This window comes from Uranotaenia lowii, chromosome 3, assembly GCF_029784155.1.
Source record: "Uranotaenia lowii strain MFRU-FL chromosome 3, ASM2978415v1, whole genome shotgun sequence".
Lineage (NCBI taxonomy): Eukaryota > Metazoa > Arthropoda > Insecta > Diptera > Culicidae > Uranotaenia > Uranotaenia lowii.
This window is the reverse complement of record NC_073693.1, coordinates 148666310-148684559: the sequence shown is the minus strand read 5'-3', so window position 1 is coordinate 148684559 and position 18250 is coordinate 148666310. Positions and strand designations below refer to the sequence as shown.

General features: G+C 33.5%; 1 protein-coding gene across 3 annotated transcripts in view; it reads left to right on the top strand.

The window, feature by feature from the left end:
- Positions 1 to 18250, top strand: part of LOC129758632 (PR domain zinc finger protein 1) — a 198516-nt gene that overhangs the window by 123544 nt on the left and 56722 nt on the right. For 2 of the 3 annotated variants that reach the window (XM_055756180.1, XM_055756175.1), the window contains exon 1: positions 17174 to 18174. The exons of the other annotated variant lie outside the window; for it this stretch is intronic. The gene's annotated coding sequence lies outside the window, so the exon portion shown is untranslated. Of the gene's footprint in view, positions 1 to 17173; positions 18175 to 18250 lie in introns of those variants that run through there. 3 annotated transcript variants of the gene reach the window in all.

Here is an 18250-nt window from a genome sequence, read left to right as displayed (position 1 = left end):
ATTCCCTGTGAATGTGGAAAGGAATACTGTGGTCAAACATCGCAAACACTGGAAAAAGGTATAAAAAACCATAAAACAAATCTTAAACAAAATTCCAGGGCCACAGGATTGACACAACATGCTCTTGAACAAAACCACAAATTTGATTTTGAAAAGTCTTATATTTTAGAGAGAGTGAACCAAGAAGGAAAAAGAAAGACTGCTGAAACATTACATATAAAACTGAAAAAAGGAAATACAGTAAACATAAAACAAGACGCTATCGAGATCTCTAAAATATACAGCTCAATAATCAAAAAACTAAGAGCAACGCCACAGTTCTCAAGAAAGAATTCGAAAACGACGATCCCAAGCACGACGACAACAACCGACTGCACGACATCACCAAGAACGCAAAACGCAAGCTACTAGAAGCGATTCAAAATCTGACTCAAAGTAAGTTAGACAGCCGTTAGGAAAGCACACGGCGAAACAATTGTAAGTGCTTCTAGTGTAGTTAAAAGTGACGAAAAATTGTGTAAAACTTTTATTCTAACAATTTTTTGTATTATATTCTATTTTTGAAATTTTATGAAATACAGTTTTTCTGAAGATGGCCGAAACAAAACAGTAAGCCGAAACGTAAAGAAGTTGTTTGTCAAATGACTTAATTCTCACCGAAAAATATCAACCAAAATCGATAATAACAATTAGCGGTGATCGAAAATCGTCCCCAGAATAGTGAGTCGTAAGAAATAAAAAGTGAGGAGTGAGGCGTGAAGTGAGAGTCGTAAGACTTGAGACGTGAGAAGTGAGACGCAAAGATGTCTCACATCTCATTTTTTACGTCCCATGTCTTATATCTCAGGTCTCAGATTGCACGTCTCACGTCTAATTTCTCACAGCTCACTTCTCATTTTTCACTTCTCACTCTAGTGAGTTCAAGATTGTCAATTTTCTACTACTCGCAGAAAATAGCCATTGGTTTCTGTTTTCTAATGAGATTTGTAGAAAATGACTTTTGAAACAAACTGGGGTAACTTTGATCACATTTTTCTTCATTCTGAAATATTTTGGAAATGGTTCCTTCTTCGTATCACTCAGAAGTTTAAAAAAACTATCTATGGTGGGGATACTAAAACATCATCATTGATTTCAAAATTTTCAAACATATTTAGTAATTTTTTTAAAAAACCAGTATAATATTCATACGCCAGGTTGGTCTCCTGTAGTAGAATGTTAATACATGGGCCCCGGAGAGGCGCAAGATGTGGGTTCAAGTCTCACCGGGAGACAAGGCGAATTTTTTTCGCATGTTTTTCAACATCAATTTTCCCTTATCTAGTCCCTGAAATTTCATCTAAGTTGGATTCATTTCTCTACAAAAAAAACATATTTAGTAGTTTCACTTAAGTTTTCAACCTAAAACGCGTTTTTACGTTTCGAGGTAACTTTAATCACCCAACTGATTTCAACCATAGTTTTATACACACGAAATACACATATAGGATCTCAGTTAAACTTCATGTTTCTTTGAAGTGATCTTCTTTCCTTAACTCTAAGCGTGCAGCTTTCGAAGTTACGTGGAAAGCCTCTTACAAATGCTAAAACCACCAGACTACAGAAAATTACCATGACCGAGATTCGATCTTATTAACCTTGGCGTTGATAACTAGAACTCTAACCACTACGCCAAAGCCGCTAGCAAATTATTTTTGGTATTGGCAATATTATTGCTATTGTCAAATTTATGAAGCAATTGAAATTTCAAGGTATGAAAAATGCCAATTGCAGTAATTTTTTGTTCGTTCAAACTAAAGGAAGCAAATTATCTGTCATTTGAGCTCATATTCGAAAAATTCTTCTGATATTGCATACATTTAGAAGTTTACCATAGTGGTAATTTTTCCGATTTTTTTCACTATCGATAATCAAATAAAACTTGTGCTTCCAGAAATGAAATAATACAATCTTATTATTCAGAAATTTACGATAATACGAAATCGGTATTAATCTTGCTGAACATTTAGAAAGTGTCCTTTGCGACGAAAACTAAGATAATTAAAAACGAAAAGAAAATGTTATTTATTTTTTAAAGATTCCGCATACATCTTATTTCTTATAAAGCTTTACTTTTTGGAGAACTTAGTCCGCTGTTAACTTTGAATGAAAATTTCAAATTAGAGCAACGAATTCTAATTTTGTATGGAAATTTGTATGGGAAAACTTATTTCTTCATTCATAAATCACCAGAGATTTATTAAAAGCTCAAAAAAAAAATTTTTTTTGGATATTAAATGTTCCTTGATTCTTGCAGTATATTTCTTATCAACAAACAACAAACCTAACTTGTACCCAAGAAAAGATATTTGATTTTAAACAAAAAAAAATTGTAAAAAATTAGTGAATTTTCTTTTAAATTTTAGCGCTTTTGACTGCAAATTTGAAAGCTGTTTTACCGTAGGATGAAAATAAAAAATCCCAAAAATCTGCAGTTCATAGCTAATGAATTTGTTAAATTTTTTTTAAGCTTGCCAAAACATTTCATGAAATGATTGAATGCTCTAGCCAGCAAAACATGCAATTTTTAAATAATTTTCAATGTATTCAATTTTTTATTTTAAAATAGTTATAACTTAGCTTTTTCTCATGTTGCCAAAAAATGAAGCTCAAAAATAAGCCAATTATTAAAGACTCCATTCCAAGCTCTTTTGAATTTTCTGGATTACCCAATATGCAGAATTTTTTTCTTCCATACAAATTTCCATATAAAATTGGATCCGGTTGCCCTTATTCCGGAATAAAAAAAAACTTCCAATTATACACTAATGCTTGGTGACTCAAAAGGCATCGAAAAAGTATATGAAAGAAAAAAGTAATTTTAAGCTTAAATTATTAATAAACCACAATGTAATAATAAAAATTATATCAAGCCAATAAGTAAATTTAAAAAGTAAAAAGTCATAGAATGAACCGATTTCAATAAAATTCAATTTTAAGTAGGTTTTGTAGGCTTTTAAAAACATTTTTTTTCTCTTATTTGAAATAAGGAGTTTAATAACAACAACAAATCGATAGAAAAAGCGTTTTTTGGCAACTTGAAGCTTGATGTATGAGCGTTTAATTGAAGAAAAAAGTTAGCTTTAGGCAAAGTTATGATGATTTTTCAAAATAATTTCACTAGGTTTTATATAACCGCGGTAATCAAATTAATCCCAGTTAAATTTAACTAAAATTTGAATTTCAAACAATATCCGCCTACAATCTTATCTAGGCTTACATAGTTCAAAGCCGCCGGCCGTGGCCTAGAGGATAGCGTTCCAGTCTTCTAAGCCAGAGTTCATGAGATCGAATCCCGATCACGGCACACATAGTACTCTTCTTGTGGTCTGGTGGTTTTAGCATTTGTAAGATGCTAGCCATAATATCCATGAAACGCCATGTACGCCTTAGAGTTAAGTAAATTTTGATCTCTTCAAAGAAACATGAAGTTTCACTGAGATCCTATATGTGTGTGATCGTTTTTTTTTTAAAGCCTTAGGGGCTGTTCACTATTTACGTAAGCACAATTTTGGAAATTTTCAACCCTCCCTCCCCCCTAAAATCTAAATTCCGATTTCAAAAAGAGAGATCAGGTTAGCACAACGTACCATAAAAAATTGTTATGTTTTTTACCTGAAAATCATGAAAACCTTTAAAAAAATATCATTCTATACTACTAGAATAGGGACAGAAAAGTTTAACGACAATCACGTTATCAACTAACCTAAAAGCTCAGACTCATTTAGCGGTAAGCGATAAAGTTTTAGGATTTTTTTTGGAAAATCATTTGTAAAATTTAGAGTTGGTAGTGTCTATCACTGAAAAAACTGTCTAGAAATTCATTACTTGAAGCACCTTGTATTGATTTTTAAAGTTTTTTTCTGAATGAAGTCATTTTCGAAATATGATGGATTCAAATTGTGGTGTCACAACGCGCCATTTTCCTTTTTGTTTCTATAAATTTCTCAATTGAAAAGATTGTTATGATGAAAAGAGAAAAGCGACGTTCTTTTTTAATAATGTGAATTAGTGTTTTTGGTTTGAATTGATTCTCTATAAATTTTATTGAACCTGCAATTCTTTTTATTCATTCAAAGACATTAAAAGATAAATTACATAACATCAAAATTAACCAACAAATAGGTGGTGAGTAAAAAAAACCTGAGTAATATGTTTTCGTATGGCTGTGGCTGTGATGAATTTTTAATGTAATATTTTTCTTACGTAAGATTTTTAGAAACCCCTCCTACCCCCCTAGTAAGAGATCGTAAGCGAATGTGAACCCCCCCCCCCCCCTCTATGTGCTTACGTAATTAGTGAACAGCCTAATACAAATCGATAAAACATGTTTCAAAAAAGGCTTAAAATTAGTTTTCAGAATTCTACTTAAAAGTAAATAGAAATGCTTAAATGGTATTTGAATATCAAATTATTACAAGAATATGACTAAAAAACATGTTTAAAAATGGTGAACAAACCATAATTTTAAATCGCTCAAACGTAGAAGTTTTTTCAGTAACAGTAAATAGAAATCAAATAAATTTATCTTATTATCATAGGATTCAAACTTTTTGTCAATCTGCATTTTATCAGATTCTTTCAAGGCCTTTTTTAAAATTGCATCGGGCAATAACTTTGTGAACAAGAAAGTAAGATTTTAAACCGGTTATAGTATATAGTATAGGTTATAGTATAAATTAGAGTTAAATCCTGCTTTAAATACTTCTAAATCAATTTATGAACAGCAGATTTTCATGCTATAGACTTTAATTGAAAATCTTAAGTAAGTTTATTAGCTTTTCTTGGTTGATAGCTTCTACGAAATGATTATTTTTGAAAATCTATCCTATTTCTCGATCATTAGATGTATTGATTCGGAAGTTGCAAGAATATGCAGCCCAATTTGTGCTCATAAATTTTCTAGAAAAAAAAAATATTTGGGATTTCAGTTAAAATTGGAAAAGAAATTAAGCTTGAGCTAAACTTTGAATTTTCAACTTTCATTTTCAATACAGGATCTACATGGTAAGTTTTATTTTGTAAAATTTTTATTTGAAGTCTTTAAGAATTTTGGAAACTTCTTAAATGACGTTAAAACTTTAATGACTCTATTTTATTTGTCTCACTGTCTTAGGCAAAGCTCATGAATTTTTCGATGACGTTTTTATATTGAAAATCCTAAAGAAAATATTCAAAAAAGTAACAATCTTCATTTTTTTTCCTTTTTATCAGAAAAATTAATAAAAAAATAGTCCGGATTATTTCATTCTACAAAGGAAAAAAAACTAATTAATTTTTTTGTAAGCCAAATTTGACCACAGAGAGCAAATTTCAATTTGATTTCACTCATGTAATATCCATATGGAATCATCTCACACTGATGAACCCGTAGAAAAACTAAAAAAAAACTCGAGGGTTTTTTTTATTATCTGACGAGTTTGCACCGGGGGTCTTCAAATCTTCCCCAAAATTGAATAAATAGTTCATTTTTACGACGTTGAAAAATAACAGAGTTATGGAGCTCTATCTAAATCTAAATCTAAAATCTTACCGAATCTAACTCGAAAAATAAAAAAATTATAATTCTTTAAAAATACACGAGTTTTTGAGTAATAAAAATGAAACAAATTTTCAATTTAGGGTGAGATCGGAAGATCCCCGGCGCAAATTTTCAGTTAAAAAAAATTTCGCCAACTGATCTTAATTCTGGTTCCTAATTCAGATTTGGATTTGTGATCAAAAATAATTTTTAAGATGACTTCTATTTTCTGATTTCAATTTCCAAATGTGAATTTTGGCTCTGAGTTCTGAAATCATCAGTTTGCATTTAAAGTTTGATTTCATATTCTTATGCTTATGCTGATCATTGTATTTGAATCCTGATTTTCAACCAGTAAGAAAGTAAATATTGTTCTATTGGTCATGTTTCTGGGTAGCTCGAAGCAAATCGACGACATCGTCGACGCGACGACATTTTCGTTCCTGGGACCTTAAGCAGAGTCTCCTTTAAGCAAAAAAAACCAAAATATTCAGTCGAGAGAAGAAAAAAGCAGAAGAGGAAACAGAGCCGGGGCGGCAGTGAAAACGGATCACTTGAATCAGGAAAAACAAACAGAAACCGCAATACGTATGACTGTCTACATACAAACGTCGTCGTCGTCGTCGGTTTATTCTATCCTACGTTGGAAACCTTCCGCGACAAAATCGACCGTAAAACGAAAACAACTGCTAGTGAAACACTCTTACTAAACACGCTGACAAATACAAGGAAATCGAATTTGATTCGCGATTTTTGTTTAGGGATGTTTTGCTTCCCGTCATTTGTCGGACGGGGGGGAAGGGGCGATTTTCAAAGGGGTTGATGGAAAGCTTGGGGGAGGCTGATTTTCACCCTTTCGTTTGGCTCCCTCGAAAGTTCTTCCGACGACGATATGTGTGTATGCGAGAAGAGAGAGAAAATGCGCGGCGCATTCAAAAATCGTTGCATTTGTGCTCGTTGCAATCGGGGGTTGTGTTTTGGTTTGATACCTTCTCCCATGTTTTGCTCTACTCTCTAACCTTTTGCCGGTTCGACGATGCAACCGTTCGATGTTTGTTGTTTGTTTGGGGAAGCAAAATAAAGAGTCTATAACGAGGGGCTTCTCAGGGTGCTGATTTTGTTATTGCTGTAATTAACCGTTTAAATGATTTTGAACAAAAAACTCAATATTATTTTACTTTTTTTTTTCAGGTAACTATCGTTGATAATCCAACCACCCTAACTGAATGACATGAACCGTTCCCCAAATCATTGGTAAGTGATGCTTGGTCCACCCCATCCTGATATGATCGGGTTTGAATTTTGAGTGCAGTTTTTAGAAAATGTCCAAACTTTAAGCTAAACTTAAGTAATATAAACTCAACATTAACATTTTGTCAAAAACATACAAAAAAGGTTTTACTCTCGATTTCTTCAATGAGATCAAAAGAATTGTCATAAGATGCCCAATAGAGTGCCCCAAATGACCCGACTTTTGAAAAAGTTAGATGCTGCAGGCAAAAATTGATCCTTGGCCTAGTACAAGATCTCATGCCAAATTTGGGCCAGAACGGATCACGTTTAGGGGTCGCTCAACGAGCCTGAAGTTTGTATGGGATTTTGAGACATTTTGTTCGAGAGAAACATGAAAAACCAGTTTTTCATCAATAACTTTGGTTCCCGTCGGCCGATTTCTTTCAAAAACGGGTTTTCTTAAAGCCTAAATTATGACAAATATTTCATGCGAAGACTGCATTTCGATAAAAGTTAAGATAAAAAAGTTATAAGGCTTCAAAAATGGGCTAACTTTTTTAACGGTGGTATTCAGCACTGTTAATGAGGCGTAAATATGTTCGACCGCCTCGACTCATTAACAGTGATGAATACCATCCTTAAAAAAGTTAACCCATTTTTGAAGCCTTATAAATTTCTTATCTTAACTCTAATTGAAATGCAGTCTTCGGATGAAATATTTTTCATAATTTAGGCTTTAAGAAAACCCGTTTTTGAAAGAAATCGGCCGACGGGAACCAAAGTTATTGATGAAAAACTGGTTTCTCATGTTTCTCCCGAACAAAATGTCTCAAAATCCCATACAAACTTCAGGCTCGTAGAGCGACCCCTAAACGTGATCCGATCTGGCCCAAATTTGGCATGAGATCTTGTACTAGGCCTAGGATCAATTGTAACCTGCAGCGCATAACATTTCACAGGTTTTGAATTTCCCATACAAATTTGGGGCAGTCTAATGCCCAAGCAACCAAATGTCTCGTTAAAAAGGTCAAACACAGCTTAATCAGAATAATCAATGTGCTGAAGTTCGTTTTATTCAGCCCAAAATTTAAGTTCTTATTGAAACTTTGAAGTTCCATTACAGATCTGAACGGCCTTCTTAATTTCCTTTATTCAGCCCACAAGTAAACGTTTAATCCGCAAAAACAAAAAATAATTCTCCTCTCCTCTCTTACTTTGGTCACCACTCGCCCATGTGGTGCTGCCGGTTTCTCGGCATCCATCTTTATTCCTCCCATCCCCTCCCTTAGTTGATCATACTTAATTGCTTTGTTTTTAATTTTGTTCGATACATGTCGGCACTACTCGGCACGCACGCCAGTTCTGCTACACAATTATTTGATTCGCTTACTCAAGCAATCAAACAACCTAATGGAAAAAATTAGTCCTGGTACCAGATTTGTACCCGATCCTCCGAGATGATAGCCAAACACGCAGCCACGACGCCACACCTAGATGTTGCCTTGTCAGCAGCTTAAATTCGAAGTGGTTATACGCTTCCTAGAATATCCGCAAGGACAGCCAGCGGGCAGCAGCAAAGACGCATGTTGATTATTACTAAGAAACATTACGAAACGGCATATAAATCAATCATCGGTTAAAATAATATCGGTTTAAAAAAAATAGAATCCCATGTTTATCACTGCTAAGCATTCAATTTATACAAATTCTTGAGTTCATCTTGATATTTAAATTGATGAATTGCTTCAACTGACTTTCTATGTGTGATAAATTCGTGGTAAGTAAATACAGTCGGATGAAATTTTATAAAGTCAAAATATTTACTCTTTTCAAAAACAATCATTTGCGAGCTAACTAAAAGTTGTTCCGATTTGAAGTTTCAAAAGACATTATACATTACAAAAATTTCCAAGCTCCAAAAAATGATTTATTTATTATATGCCCTCATGTGATGTTCGTTCACATTTCATATTCATGAAATGGTGGACATGTCTCAAAAAAGGCTATTTGAGGAACTTTTTAGAACTTGAAGCTCTCTGGAGGCTATTTGAGATCTAATTTGTATCTTTTATGCTGTGTGGATGCGATTTACATGTCACAAAAAAGCTATTTGAGGAATTTTTTGGAACTTCAAGTCCTTAGAAGGCTATTTGAGGAACCTTTTGTAATTTTCATGCTCACATTCTGAAAAATTCGGTACCTATTCCCTTTGGAACCTTTGTTCAGCGAAATTCGAACTTTGGAGGCACGAGTTTAAATAGATATGAGACTTTTGGTTGCTTGGGTGGCTAAGATATGGTCGATCAGATTTTTCATATTTTTTCAAGTGGTGTTATGAAAATGTAAAACTACTCGTAACGTATCTTTACATTTTTCTAACTGTGTAGGTAGTGCACTCTCATTTGAGTTTCGCATACGATCTTCATATAAATCTCCCCGCAAATACGAAGCTTCTATATCTTTTTTTTCTTATTCTTCATAGCGATAATTGTTTAACATGTAATGTAAGATTACATTTTTCTAACTGTGTAGACTGTTTAAAAATAAAAAAAGAAGATGTACACTGAAAGAACTCTTCAAATGAACGCCACGTGAAAATGTACATGGATTTTTGCCACCATGAAAATCGCGTGAAACCTACGTGCATTTCAGGTAGCAAACAGAGCTCGCACAGGAAGCAGAATGCACGTTATTTTATTATGAGTTGTTAGTGAATAGATTCACATAGATTTTATTGGAATATAAACGCATTTGTTTTTTTTTTTCGGATCTAATAAATAAACAAATGTGTTGATTTCGCAGGACATTTTATTATTTCTAATACGATGTACTTTTTATTTTCTATCGAAACATATAATATTGTAGCGAAAACGGTATTTGAGTTGCCTTCACAGTGATTGCCTGGTCGTCCTAGCTGCCCCAATTCCAAAAAAATAAAAAATAAAACCGTTAATAACGAATACACAACAAAATTTGAACTAACTAATCAGCTTCTCCATCGCCGAGAATTTTCACCAACTGTTGGATCCGCGTCATATTGGTTACTGTATTCCGTCACATAGATTTTATGTGAATAAGTTATTCAGAGCTACGTGAGATACATAGAAGGAACCCAATCCATTTGTACTTGGCAGATCACTGGATTTTCACGTTAATCGAATGTGTCTTTGTTTTGACAGCAAACAGCCATGTGAATTTCACGTACGGATCAAGTGAATTTGTATAAGCTTCTACGCGATTGACGTAAGTCGAGCAAAAATTCACGTAATAAGAGCCTACGTGAAAATCCAGGTGAATTTAACGTTTCCTTTTCGTATGAGTGTATTTTTCCATTTATTATTACACGGAAAATAGAAAAAAAGGTAAAATTTACCTTTTTGCGATGTGATTTTTTTCCACCCAGCTTTCTCGATAAATTTTACCTTTTTTTCATTCACCTGGCAAAATGTAAGTTTTTTTTTTTTTTTTGATTCACCTTTTTTCTAGGTGGATTGTACCGCTTTATTCAGCTCAATTCAGGTGAACTTCACCTCACTGCGAGGTAAGATTTACCTTTTTTGAACTCACCTTTTTTCTCGGTGAATAGTATCTTTTTTTCCAGCTCGATTCAGGTAAACTTTAACTCGCTGTGAGGTGAGTTTCACCTCGAAGAGGTAGAAGTTACCTTTTTGGCTTTCACGAGCGTTCACCTTTTTATCTCGGTAAATTTTACCTTTAAATTATTTTCCGTGTAAAAAAATTACTAAACTAAAAACTATTGAAAATTGGTCAATATGATGAAAAAATGAACATTTTGATTAACAAAGCTTGTTGGGGGCGCTCCGACATAGAATCTGGTGTTTCATCTCTTCCATCTAATTTTCCCAGAATTTTACTCGACCAGAACTGAAACACGAACCAAATTAAATGAAGTTGGAAAAATTAACTAAACGACGATCAATACTTACCAAAAAAAATTCTTTCAGAGCTTTGGAGAATGGAAATCAAAACGGCAAAATAACCTAACAAAATTTATGCACTCATTCTTCCAACTGTGTGGCTTTCCTCATGCAGTGTCAATTCCACACAGTTTGGTAGTATCAAAAGCACACATATTTTTGACTACTTCATAGATAAAGGAAAAAATGTGTCACCCAGCAAACATTTTTGTAGATATATTTCTCAAAAAACTTTGTTGACGTTTCATAAATATTTTTAATTTCTGGCTTTAGCGAGAAGTATTGTAGAAATTGGACGATATGCAACACCTTATATCGTACATCCTGACAATATTCGAGAGAGCGCAAGTTTAGCTCTCAATGCATGCAATCCGTTGCCAGCGACAATGTTTGCTGATTCTCTCATTGGACCATTTTTCCAAATGAACCCTCTGATTTTTAGAAATCTGGTTGCACTGCTTATCGTAGAAAGAACGACAAGGATGCTTTCTCACCTGAATCCCGCGAGGGAGGTCAAATTTGCAAATATGGCGGCCTTTTTCCCATATCCGAGTTAGAAGACTTTAAGTAACCATTTTTACGATCGTTTACTTATTTGGTAGGAATTGCGAATTGCATTAACATTGTTAACGAGTTGAGCTATCGTTACTAATGCGATTTTATGTTTGCTGGGCAATTTAACAAAGGAAAAGTGTAAAAAATATAATCAGGGTATTCTTTATTTTGGTAAATCACTCGATATTGTGCAATTTTGATTATTTGACATTTTTGTTTTAATTTACTTTTTAAGATTTAATGAAACCATTAAGTTTTAATAAAAAAAAATCGGAGTTTTATAATCTGTATATTGATGTTTAAGTAATATATAAAACACGACTCGTTGATTTATACTAACTGCATTATTTGATACGAGTATGATAACACTTTGGTAAAACGTAATTGTTTTGGCTTTGGTTTGCTGCCAAAACAATCGGAAACCTGAATTTTTTTTCGCTGATCCAAACCCAGCCTACACGAATCTTTTGTAAATCATCCTTCTGCAGTGAATCTAAACATTTGGAATATTCTAACAGAATCTTAAAAGAAACGTGTATTTGGTTCTTTCTGACAGTCATTGAATGACTCAGCCCCGCTGAGGTAATGGCACTGATGAACTGATGTACAAGCTAAGCCTTGAAAAGTGTGTAAAGTCCCGACGACCGTTTTGAATCAATTTTATGTTTTTTGGTTGAACCACCAGATGTCTCCAAAGACACCAGAGAGAACTGTCAAGAAGAAAATGAAATGTAAACATAACAAAATAACAAACCTTTAGTCAATTATGAAGAGGTCGTATCTATTTGACGATTTTCTAGCAAATTGATGTTGAAGATTCGTTACACATTTCTGGTTTTCGTTATCAAAATTTTACAATTAAAGCTGTTTTTCGAATTGCTTCAAACTATCATGAAGCACTTAATACAACCAGATATGATGCGTGAATATGCCCGCTCAGAGAAGTCCAGAATCTGTATTTCTTCGTTGGATTGTTAATTTTAAGCTCAACTGGATAAAATAACTGGTTCGTCTGGCTTGTTCAAAGTTGTTAGTTAGCTTCTTTAGTAAAAAAAAATCAAGGTAAAATGAGCCAGATGAATTTACCTTTTTGTGAATAAATTGAAGACATCCATTTTTCTACGATTTTATTTTATTAATTTTTGAGATCATATACAGTTGCGCTCATCCAAGAATCAGGTACTTCAAAAGTTGATTCGGCTTGTTTAAATGATAGCATTTGAAATTTTGTATACGTTTCTGGAATTTTATAATTCAAGCTTGTATATCGGTCATTTCGTCAGTCTCTCTAGTGACAACATTATAATGATGCTATTTTTCTCAGCTGAAAATTATTCGTAGTTCATCTAATTATATAGAGCAATTCATCTAATTGTATTTAAAGTTTTTTATTAATGAGTTCAAATAGCATTGCGCCCTCTTTAAAAATTCTTACTTTGAAAAGAGCTATCTAGAAACAGTGCCATCTATTGCGCCGTCCAAAAGTTACAAATCAAGCACTGTTTTTCGTCACTTTTTAACGGCTTCTTCAAAAGAGAGCACTGGAAATTTTACACAAGTTTCTGAAGATTTTTTGTTCGAGCTTATACATCAGTTCATCAGTGGTTATGGTTTCCAGATCGTACGCCAAGTACCGGGCTATGAGTTATAAATTCAAACCAGTACCAAGCAGACTTTCATGGCAAAATTATACCGAATTGGTACAATGGTGGTACAATTTCAAATTTTTTTCTCAGTTTTAATATGTGGATACCATAATCATACCAAGTTTAGGTTCCACCGAAGTCTTAATGATACTTCTTTTCATCACCATTTTGAAATGAGTTTCAAGAGCACAGTGGTACTGCTTTTTTTGTGTCGAATGAGATCAAAATTTGACATCGTTGTGCTTTCAAAATTCCTTGAAATGACTATTGTTGTTTCAGTGGAATTATAAGTTTTTTTTATATTTGAAAATTACTATGTTAAGAAAAATTCTCAGTTAAGATTATTGATTATTAGTTTGTTAAAAAACGTTTGGAAAAACGTTCTATTTTAGATAATAAAGTTAACCATTTTGGTGTTTAACTTTGCTGTTGAATAAATTCTTTACCAAAAATGTTTGGTGTCTAAACTTGGTCTTTGCTATGAATTTCATAATATTTAGGACACCTTAAAGATGCCTCTGCTCTCAGACAACATTCTACAATAACTTCGACACTAAGCTGTTTTTTGGTGATTTCTTGTACACTGTGTGTTCGTTAAATTATTTAAAAATAAAAACATAACTGTTTTAGTAAAAAAACATAACATTTTCAATTTTCAAACCGATTTTGATAAACAATCACTTGGAATCTTTGTTTTGAATTGATATTTAAGGTCCATAGAAACTCATTTTAAAAATTTTACCATCGAGTTCTAAACTGTCGATAAAACTAGCATTTTCTAAAAAAAAACATTTTTCAATCATGTTGTCTATCATAAATTCACTAATATAAACAATAGGGGAGAATGAGGATACTTGATCCCTCATCATACTTGATCCCTTGATGACAATTCTTGTAGTTTAAAAAATTTTAACAAAATAATTGTTTGAGTGATTGAACTTTGTTTGAAAAATTTCACAAAATGTAACTTGAAGATCTTTTTCCTTCACTTTAAAATGTTCCTTACATGGGAAAATTTTGAAAAAAATATTTGTTCCAATGTATCAATCGTTCGAGCGTAAAATGAACTTCATAATTCCATAATTTCAAAGCAATGGAAAACTCTCAACTTTTTTCAGAAAATGTTTTTCAAAATGTTGATTATGGGTACAATTGATCCCATAGAGTTGGGTACAATTGATCCCCCTTCCAAACGGCATATTCTTCTTCTGAATTGATCGTTATGATTGCTGATTACGAAATTACTAATATTTATCCAAAAACTAATCTTTATCAAACAATTGTCTGAAGAGAAGAGCAAAAATAATTAATTTTCTCTTAATTATAAAAAATAGCGCCTTTAAGTATGCGAAGTTATTAGCGTTGAGACAAAGTTATAGAATTTTCTTTTTATGTCTGCTATAAATTGTGAAATGAGAACAAACATGTCCAAAATAGTCAATTAACATTCTATTTTGGGGTTTTGATTGATTTTTATACAAGGATTAGGGCTTCCTGAATAAAAGATCGAGTCTCTTCAATAGGGGATCAAGTCTCCCCTAACTTCAGAAAAATCGCATTTTTTTTACTCCCACGAAAATGCTTCTAGTTCATCAACGGTTTCAAGTATCGTTCTAATTTTTGGAGCATAGAAACTGGAAGTTACAAGCTGTCAGAAAATGTCAAAGACGGCGAGTTGCTAAATTTTTCAAAAAAGATATGGTGAAAATAAGAAAAGGGGATCAAGTATCCCCACTCTCCCCTACTGTTGATCATACGCAAAAATGGAATGCAGATGAACGATACCAAATTTATTCACCTTCAATATGCAGGAAGAGATTTCAAACTAATGATATGCAGTCCGAAATATTTTAATCATAGTACTAGTACTCTTTTTAATTTTCCCAAAATTTTATATTTGGAGCAAAACTCAAAAACTGTTTTACTGATTTTTTTTAAAATGTATAATTTTCGTATTCAGCGGCTTGTTTTACATAAAAAAACATGAGGCGGTCAAAAAGGTTCACATTTTTTTTTAAATTTTGTTATCTAGTTTTATGAATGAGTGGTATGAACTTTCCAATTCGTGATGTGAAACTCAGATACGCATTTCAATGATATTTAGCAATAATAAAGATATTAAAAAAATTATATTTAGCAATTACGCATGCAATAAATCTCATTTTCCTGACTCGAATGAGCACAATCATTTATTCATTTATTAAGTCAAACTTTGTAGACAACGATACTTAAAATTACTTAAAACTAATATAAGCTATTGTTTTGTTGTTGTATGAAGTTATTTTTAAATGCCTTTTTTAATTGTGTTTTGTTCATTGCTACGTCTATAACTTCACTTTGTGAATTGTATTTGAACATCATTTGATTAATAGGTTGATGTTTTGCAAAGTCCTTGTCATAAAGTCTAATGTAGAATGAATGTATATTTATTAATGGACGGGAGGGTGCGTAAAAATTTAGTTTTGAAAGTAATTCTGGACTGTCTATTCTTTGTGTATCAACATCGTTTACAAATGAAATTTGGGAAAATTTTCTGCGTTTACTGAGAGGTTCTATATCAGTAAGCTTACAACGAGATTCATACGATGGGAGAGGAAAAGTGGTCCAATTTATTTTACGTAGCGCATATAACAAAAATTGTTTTTGAACAGATTCGAGACGTTGCTTGTTAATATTTGCATAAGGATTCCATATGATGCTACAATACTCCAATATCGAAAGAACATAGGATATATAAAGTGACTTTATGGTGTATGGGTCTTGAAAGTGTTTGCTGAAACGTTTTACAAATCCTAGCATGCAATTTGCTTTATTGATGATATTGTTCTGATGTTCTATAAACGTAAGTTTCGAATCCAGTATGACGCCGAGATCAATTACAATTTTGCATTTTTGTACTGGTTGACTGCCTAATTTTGTTTCAATGATATGGTAATTTTGTTTTCTGCTAAATGATATAGAGTTCCATTTATTAACATTTAATTGAAGTAAACTTTTGTTGCACCATTCAAAAAAACATTGATTTCCTTTTGAAATGTTTCAACAACTTCGGTTGTTTTTATTTTCAGAAATAGTTTAATATCATCGGCGTATATTAGGTATTCAATCCGTTTTAGAATAAAGAAAGTGTCATTAACGAACGGAATGAAAAGGAGAGGTCTTAAATGAGACCCCCGAGGCACACCAGTAGTTACAACTACAGATTTGGATTATTCATTTTGAAAACGAACGATTTGTGTTCGATCGGTTAAGTATGATTGTAACCAAGAGAGGAGATTTGGATGAAAGCCAATTTTTTTTTTATTCGAAGATTAAAAGGAGTATGTCAATGCGATCAAAGGCTTTGCTAAAGTCGGTATAAATAGCCTCAATATGAAAGCCTTTGCTTATAGAATTGATAACATATGTAATGAATTCGAGAAGATTTGATGCTGTAGAGCGTCCTTTGAAGAAACCGTGTTTTTACTCGTTATAATATTTTTACTAGTTGATAATTTTTTTCATTATTATTCATTCAAAGAGTTTGGGGATGCAAGACAAAATAGCTATTCCTCATTAATTTCGTATATCTGTTTTTTTCCGGACTTGAAAATTGGAATTCAAAAAGATTCTTTCCAAAATTTGGGTACTTTTCTATAATTTAACGATATATTAAAAATAATCAGGAGAGGTTCTGTCAATTCGGTCGCCAAGTTTTTAAGGAAACATGGGGGAAGTCCATCAGGTACTGCTCCTTTAGAGGCATCAAGTTTTCTAAGTCCTTCGAAAATATTATTGTAATCAATTTCTTTGACTTGAATATCACACGCTCAATCTGGAATGATTGACTGATACAAAGTAAAATTATTTCCTTACATCGGCCAACCCCTCGAATTATAAGCTCCCCAGAAATCAGAAGTAGGATATTCTGCCATACGAGAAAGCACCACCGCGAGATTGTATTTTCTTCTAACACAAAATAGTAGTCTCAATCGCCCACATTCGATCGCTGTGTTTTGAAAACCTTTTTTTTTATTTCTCACATAACACAACAAAATACCTCCGACTCAAACAGATTTTTGAATGTATGTGCATCGGCGGCCGAATGCAAGAGAGTGCTCCCGACGACAATAATGCAATGCAATAATGGCGGAGCGAGCAGAGTCGATGGCGTTTTTTTTTATTTGAATCCTGCCGACTTCCCGACGACACTCAACAGCGTATAGTTTGGGGTAGTTTCGGGTTGCCTCTAGTTTGCTCGCAGAACGTTTTCGGGCTACCGTCAGGACTGACCTATCCCGACGACCAGAAGCAACCCCTTTCATCAGTAGCAACTCTGAGCTTAGCGAAACCGGGGAACGGTAAAGGATTGCAGCAGGAAAATAAACGAGCGACGGAGAAAAAAAACTTAAGCTGAGCGCCTACTGTAAATATTGTTGTCCTAGGTCGTCCGGTGAATTTGGGGTGTAAAATTGGTTTCGAATCAGTGGGTTTTCCGATTTGGATCGGAAGATTTTGTAATGTGTTGAAACTTTTTTGAGTGTTTAAGAGAAAAACTCAAGTGGGTGTTTGGGATATTTTGTGGTACTTTGGAAGAATCTATTAAAAAGTGCTTTTGGTACCTGATTTTGTGGGATGAAAATTTTTGGAAAGTGAATTTTATTGGTGTGGCTCCATATTTGGTGCGCAAAATATAGGAAGTATTTCCGGGAAAAAGAGGGTGTGTGTAGTGATTACAACAGTTACAGCAAAATATAAGCCGGGTTTCCCAAAAAGGAAAGTTAGAGTGAGATAGTGCAGTTTGCATAGTGTTCTCGCGTAGTCTGGAACCAATTCGTTGGACCGGCGCTACACTTTGTTGTAACAGGAACGGGGGCCACCCGAAAGATTACCGGTACATTAATCCAGGGGTACAGATACAAAAAAAGTAAAAACAACTTAGCTCGAGCGAGCAAAAGAGAGCCATCCCGACTTTGTTAAGTACCTGGTCGTTGCGAAAAGATTCTGTTTCATTCACAATCGCTCGAATACATCGAGTGGATCCCTTCGAGTAGAAAGTAAACCAGGAGCTTATTCTTTCTGAAGTGTTTGTAACCGAGAGTGATTGGAAAGTGAAAACGAGCGCCCGAGCCCACTATCGATATCGAACCGCGCGAGAGATCAAACTAACTAGATCCCCCAACTCAAATCACGTGTGAAATTCCTGACCGATTCCGGGAAAACTTCAGCCCACCAGCTCCTCGTTTTTTGGATATGATATCAAGTACGTATTGTTGTGCCGTTTGCTTATACTTTCCAGAAGTAAAACTACTGGAAAGTTCAAATATTATCAATGACAT